Source organism: Dipteris shenzhenensis, chromosome 33 (assembly GCF_047967505.1).
Source record: "Dipteris shenzhenensis isolate YYH24624 ecotype China chromosome 33, Dip_SZ_1.0, whole genome shotgun sequence".
NCBI classification, from domain to species: domain Eukaryota; kingdom Viridiplantae; phylum Streptophyta; class Polypodiopsida; order Gleicheniales; family Dipteridaceae; genus Dipteris; species Dipteris shenzhenensis.
This window is the reverse complement of record NC_141628.1, coordinates 26,312,651-26,320,336: the sequence shown is the minus strand read 5'-3', so window position 1 is coordinate 26,320,336 and position 7,686 is coordinate 26,312,651.

The window sequence follows — 7,686 nt, the reverse complement described above, 5'->3', positions numbered from 1 at the left end:
GCACCGTGTGACACCTTCATTAGTACACTCGCTAATCCTTGCCGTAAGACTCAAGCTACTAACTACATTAGTCACTAACAATCATTTGAATGAATCACTGAATCAATCGATCCAAATATAATTGCACTCATAGTACAATAATCAGTCATAACCCCAATAACACTAGCCACATCAACATTAACATGAAATCACACAATGCTGACCATCTAGCATGGCAAATCCTAGACTAGCTAGGTGTTCCCAAATAAATTACACAAGCATCCACTAGGACCCCCGCCACATTCGATGCACTCCCATGGAATACTTTCCCATAGTCACCTTTGACTAGAATAAAAGAATATCCAGAGAAATATATATCAGAAAAATAATTTTTTGTAGCATCCCTCTTACTTAGATTGCAACTGACATCAATTGCATGTTTGATTATCAGAATTAATGTGGTTTGGGAAAGGGCCTAATATGTCCTCATCCACAATTAATAGCCCATGTCTTGGTATTCACTATTTTTACAACCTTGGCTGGCTATAAAATGTGCACTGTGTGACACCTTGATTAGTACACTCGCTAATCCTTGCCATTAGTTGCATCACCTATACTCAAGCTACTAACTACATTAGTCATTAACAATCAATTGAATGAAGCACTAAATCAATCAATCCCAATATAATTGCACTCAAAATCCAATAATCAATCGTAACCCCAATAACACTAGCGACATCAATATTAACATGGAATCACCCACAATGCTGACCATCTAGCATGGCAAATCATAGACTAGTTAGGCATCCCCAAATAAATTGCACAAGCATCCACTAGGACCTTTGCCATGTCCGATGCGCTCTAATGGAATACTTTCCCAATACTTTCCCATAGTCACACTTAACTTAAATAAAATAATGTCCAGAGAGAGATATATCAAAACAATAATTTTTTGTAGAATCCCTCTCACTTAGATTGCAACTGACATCAGTTGCGTGTTTGATCATAGGAATGAATGAGGTTTGGAAAAGGGCCCAATATGTCCTTATCCACAATTAATACCCCATGGCCATATAGCATGCACCGTGTGACACCTTGATTAGTACACTCGCTAATCCTTGCCATAATTTCCATCACCTATACTCAAGCTACCAACTACATTGGTTACTAACAATCAATTGGATGAATCACTGAATCAATCGATCCCAATATAATTGCACTCAAAGTACAATAATCAGTCATAATCCCAATAACACTAGCATCAGTATTAACATGGAATCACCCACAATGCTGACCGTCTAGCATGGCAAATCATAGAGTAGCTAGGCATCCCCAAATAAATTGCACAAGCATCCACTAGGACCGTCGCCACATCCGATGCACTCCTATGGAATACTTTCCCATAGTCACCTTTGAATAAAATAAATGAATGTCCAAAGTGAGATACATCAAAACAACAATTATTTGTAACATCCCTCTTACTTAGATTGCAACTAACATCAGTTGCGTGTTTGATTATCGGAATTAATGTGGTTTGGAAAAGGGCCTAATATGTCCTCATCCACAATTAATAGGCCATGTCTTGGTATTCACTACTTTTACAACATTGGCCCATGGCCATATAGCATGCACCGTGTGACACCTTGATTAATAGACTGGCTAATCCCTTCCATAAATTCCATCACCTATACTCAAGCTACCAACTACATTAGTTACTAACAATCAATTGAATGCATCACTGAATCAATCGATTCCAATATAATTGCACTCAAAGTACAATAATTAATCATAACCCCAACAACACTAGCGACATCAGTGTTAACATGGAATCACCCACAATGTTGACCATCTAGCATGGCAAATCATAGACTAGCTAGGCGTCCCCAAATAAATTGCACAAGCATCCATTAGGACCCCCGCCGTCCGATGCGCTCCAATGGAATACTTTCCCATAGCCACACTTGACTAAAATAAAATAATGTCCAGAGAGAGATATATCAGAACAACAATTTTTTGTAGCATCCCTCTCACTTAGATTGCAACTGACATCAGTTGCGTGTTTGATCATAGGAATGAATGAGGTTTGGAAAAGGGCCCAATATGTCCTTATCCACAATTAATACCCCATGGCCATATAGCATGCATCGTGTGACACCTTGATTAGTACACTCCTTAATCCTTGCCATTAGTTCCATCATCTATGCTCAAGCTACCAACTACATTAGTTATTTACAATCAATTGAATGAATCGATGAATCAATCGATCCCAATATAGTTTCACTCAAAGTACAATAATCAATCATAACCCTAGTAACACTAGTAACACAGTGCTGACCATCTAGCATGGCAAATCATAGACTAGTTAGGCGTTCCCAAATACATTGCACAAGCATCCACTAGGACCCCTGCCATCTCCGATGCACTCCTATGGAATACTTTTCGATAGTCACACTTGACTAAAATAAAAGAATGTGTAGATAGAGATATATCAGAACACAATTATTTCTAACATCCCTGTCACTTAGATTGCAACTGACATGAGTTGCCTATTTGATTACAGGAATTAACAAGGGTTGTAAAAGGGCCTAATATGTCCTCATCCACAATTAATAGCCCATGTCTTGGTATTCACTATTTTTACAACATTGGCCCATGGCCATATACCATGGACCGTGTGACACCTTGATTGGTACACTCGCTAATCCTTGCCATTAGTTCCATCACCTATCTCAAGCTACCAACTAAATTCATTTATTACGAATCAATTGAATGAAGCACTAAATAAATCGATCCCAATAAAATTGCACTCAAAGTACAATAATAAATCATAACCCCAATAACACTAGTGACATCAGTGTTAACATGGAATCACCCACAATGCTGATCATCTAGCATTGCAAATCATAGACTAGCTAGGCGTTCCCAAATAAATTGCACAAGCATCCACTATGACCCTTGCCACGTCCAATGCACTCCTATGGAATACTTTCCCATAGTCACAATTGACTAAAATAAAAGAATGTCCAAAGAGTAGATATATCAGAACAACAATTATTTGTAGCATCCATCTTACTTTGATTGCAATTGACATCAGTTGCATGTTTGATTACAGGAATTAATGAGGGTTGGAAAAGGGCCTAATATGTCCTCATCCACAATTAATAGACCATGTCTTGGTATTCACTATTTTCACAACATTGGCCCATGGCCATATAGCATGCATCGTGTGACACTTTGATTAGTACACTCGCTAATCCTTGCCATTAGTTCCATCACCTATACTCAAGCTACCAACTACATTAGTTATTAACAATCAATTGAATGAATCACTGAATCAATCGATCCCAATATAATTGCACTCAAAGTACAATAATCAATAATAATCCCCATAACACTAGCGACATCAATATTAACATGGAATCACCCACAATGATGACCATCTAGCATGGCAAATCATAGACTAGCTAGGCGTCCCCAAATAAATTGCACAAGCAGCTACTAGGACCCCCGCCACATCGGATGCACTCCTATGGAATACTTTCCCATAGTCACACTTGACTAAAATAAAAGAATGTCCAGAGAGACATATATCAGAACAACAATTATTTGTAACATCCCTCTTACTTGGACTGAAACATGCATCAGTTGCGTGTTTGATTATAGGAATTAATGAGCTTTGGAAAAGGGCCTAATATGTCCTCATCCACATTTAATAGCCCATGTCTTGGTATTCACTATTTTCACAACATTGGCCCATGGCCATATAGCATGCATCTTGTGACACCTTGATTAGTAGACTCGCTAATCCTTGCCATTAGTTCCATTACCTATATTTAAGCTACCAACTACATTAGTTATTAAGAATCATGCACTCCAATGGAATACTTTCCCATAGTAACATGACTGAAATAAAATAATGTCCAGAGAGAGATATATCAAAACATTAATTTTTTGTAACATCCCTCTCGCTTAGATTGCAACTGACATCAGTTGCGTGTTTGATCATAGGAATTAATAAGGTTTTGAAAAGGGCCTAATATGTTCTCATCCACAATTAATAGTCTAGGTCTTGGTATTTACTATTTTTACAACATTGGCCCATGGCCATATAGCATGCACCATGTGACGTGTTGATTAGTACACTTGCTAATCCTTGCCATTAGTTCCATCACCTATACTCAAGCTGCCAACTACATTAGTTATTTACAATCAATGGAATGAATCACTGAATCAATCGATCCCAATATAATTGCACTCAAAGTACAATAATCAATCATAATCCCAATAACACTAGCGACATCAATATTAACATGGAATCACCCACAATGTTGACCATCTAGCATGGCAAATCATAAACTAGCTAGGCATTCCCGATTAAATTGCACAAGCATCCAGTAGGACCCCCACCACGTCCGATGCACTCCTATGGAATACTTTCCCATAGTCACACTTGACTAAAATTAAATAATGTCTAGAGAGAGATATATCAGAACAACATTTATTTGTAACATCCGTCTTACTTAGGTTGCAATCGACATCGATTGCATGTTTGATTATCGGATTTAATGGGGTTTGGACAAGGGCCTAATATGTCCTCATCCACAATTAATAGCCCATGTCTTGGTATTCACTATTATTACAACATTGGCCCATGGCCATATAGCATGCACCATGTGACACCTTGATTAGTACACTCGCTAATCCTTGCCATTAGTTCGATCACCTATATTCAAGCTACCAACTACATTAGTTATTAATAATCAATTGAATGAATCATTGAATGAATTGATCCCAATATAATTGCACTCAAAATACAATAATCAATCATAACCCCAGTAACACTAGCGACATCAATATTAACATGGAATCACCCACAATGCTGACCATCTAGCATGGCAAATCATAGACTAGCTAGGTGTCCCCAAATAAATTGCACAAGCATCCACTAGAACCCCCACCATGTCCCATGCACTCCTATGGAATACTTTCCCATAGTCACACTTGACTAGAATAAAATAATGTCCAGAGAGAGATATATCAGAACAATAATTTCTTGTAACATCCCTCTTACTTAGATTGCAACTAACATTAGTTGCTTGTTTGATAAAAAGAATTAATGAGGTTTGGAAAAGGGCCTAATATGTCCTCATCCACAATTAATAGCCCATGTCTTGGTATTCAATATTTTTACAACATTGGCCCATGGCCATATAGCATGCACCATGTGACACCTTGATTAGTACACTCGCTAATCCTTGCCATAAGTTCCATTACCTATACTCAAGCTACCAACTACATTAGTTACTAACAATCAATTGAATGAATCATTGAATCAATCGATCCCAATATAACTGCACTCAAAGTACAATAATCAATCATAACCCCAATAACACTAGCGACATCAGTATTAACATGGAATCACCGATAATGCTGACCATCTAGCATGGCAAATCATAGACTAGTTGGGTGTCCCTAAATAAATTGCACAAGCATCCACTAGGACCCCCGGCACGTCCCATGCACTCCTATGGAATACTTTCCTATAGTCACACTTGACTAAAATAAAATAATGTCTAGAGAGAGATATATCAGAACAACAATTATTTCTAACATCCCTCTTACTTAGATTGCAACTGACATCAGTTGTGTGTTTGATTATAGGAATTAATGTGGTTTGGGAAAGGGCGTAATATGTCGTGATCCACAATTAATAGCCCATGTCTTGGTATTCACTATTTTTATAGCTATGGCCCATGGCCATATAACATGCATCGTGTGACTATGAAGAGAGTGGGAGAGAAGGAAAGAGTCTCACTTGCAACTTTCTCACATACATAATGGGGGAATACACACAAAGGTGGAGGCTGAAAACAGTTTTCCTCTTCTTAGTTGTGAAAGTCAAAAGAACTCTCTAAGTACAAAAGGAATAGGTTAACCCTATATGTGTGTCTTAAACCAAACTCAACTAACTAAGGTGGCATACTAATTGAGCCACTAACTAGAGTACATAAACATAGCTATCATCCAGCTATTATTCATGAGCGGTGTACCAACCACATCTGCAGCTAACAAGTCAGTGACATAAATGCACAACGGTCACCCTAGCATATCACGAGTGGAGCTCGATATCTCAACACTCCCCCTCATGCTCAATCCCAATTCTTGCACACCAAGTAGGTCTTTGATCTTCAAGATTGTAGTCCATAGTGCCTACACTTAGCACGTTGAGGGAATGTGAACATAATCGAAATCTGAGCAGTAAGAGAGAGTGTCTCCATTGTGATTGTTGAAGCGGTTGGCTGGTCTAATATCTAATGTATTAGGATAAGGGTCAACCACAATAGCTAGGCAATGAATGCAAAGTTGATTCTGTGAGGTATCGAGATTTCTAAGAGGTTTTTGTCTAGTTATTTGGATTGGAATTGTGCCTTTATATTTGTGTGATGTACCAATTGTTTTTGGAGAGATTGTGTTGATACATGTCTATTCTTTTGGAGTTTCGATTTGAAAAGCTGTAGATTTTAAGTATGTATATGAGAAATAGACACATAGGTTCTAGAAGCACAATGAGAGAATTAGCTTCAAGTAGGAGACAATGTCGGCATTCATAGCATAGATTCTATTTTTTTTTCACCACAATGAAGATAAGCACACACAAAATAATAGATATGAATATCATAGCAAAATGAAGATGGAAAGATATATTAAGAACCACAATGAAGATAAGCACACACAAAATAACAGAGATGAATATCACACCAAAACCAAGATGGAAAGATATATTAACCACCTCCATGCATCCCTACTGGGCTTGTTGCGAAGGGATACAAAATTGAGTCTATATTAGGAGCAAGATTGAGGATACATAAAATGATGACACTATACTACAAAGACCTTGATAGACAGTCACAATAGATGGCCACATAGGCCAATGTGGGCATAAGCACTAGTGTGACACATGCAGGTATCGCTAGGAAGAGAAGCTCCTCTCTTACATGCAAAGAATGGTGGCACACACTCACAATTATATGCTTAAGGAAACCACCTGAGAGAACCGCCTTGTCAAGGGCCAACATCTCACAAGTCTTCAAACTTCAATCAGAACCATTATCTACCACTATGGAGATGCCAGAGGTCAAACGAGCTCCTTGAAATCTTGGAGACCATCCCTCATAAAACCATCCAGAGGTGAAGAGTGAGGGTGGCTAGCCTTCATGCATAGATACACAATAAGCTTGCATGCAAGCTCACCATGTGGCCATGACATGTTTACTAACCATTTATAACACACCCCCCCACCCATTCCCGCTCAAATTGAATGGGAAAAGCAACACTTGCAACCAAAAACTTATCTATCAAAAACTATTTCCCAAAGAAACACAAACCAAAGACTACTGTCATCTGTCCAAAAAGGATATCTCAGTTGGTGTGATGCTTCAAAAAGCACAGTTGCCCTCCATGTCAACTGCCGAGACTTCTTTTTCTCATACTAATCTAGGAACATGTTCCTCTTGTTCATTTTCTTTGATGAAGCAAGCCTTTGAGCACATCATCTCTGTCATTGAATGCCTTCTTGTAGCACATCATCTCTTTGTGACCCTCATGACCATAGTAGTTGCACATTGGCATGACTCACTTCGCATTTTCTTTGATCTTTCATTTGCTTTTAACTACAAAATCTTGATCTATTGCACCTGTAGGGCATAT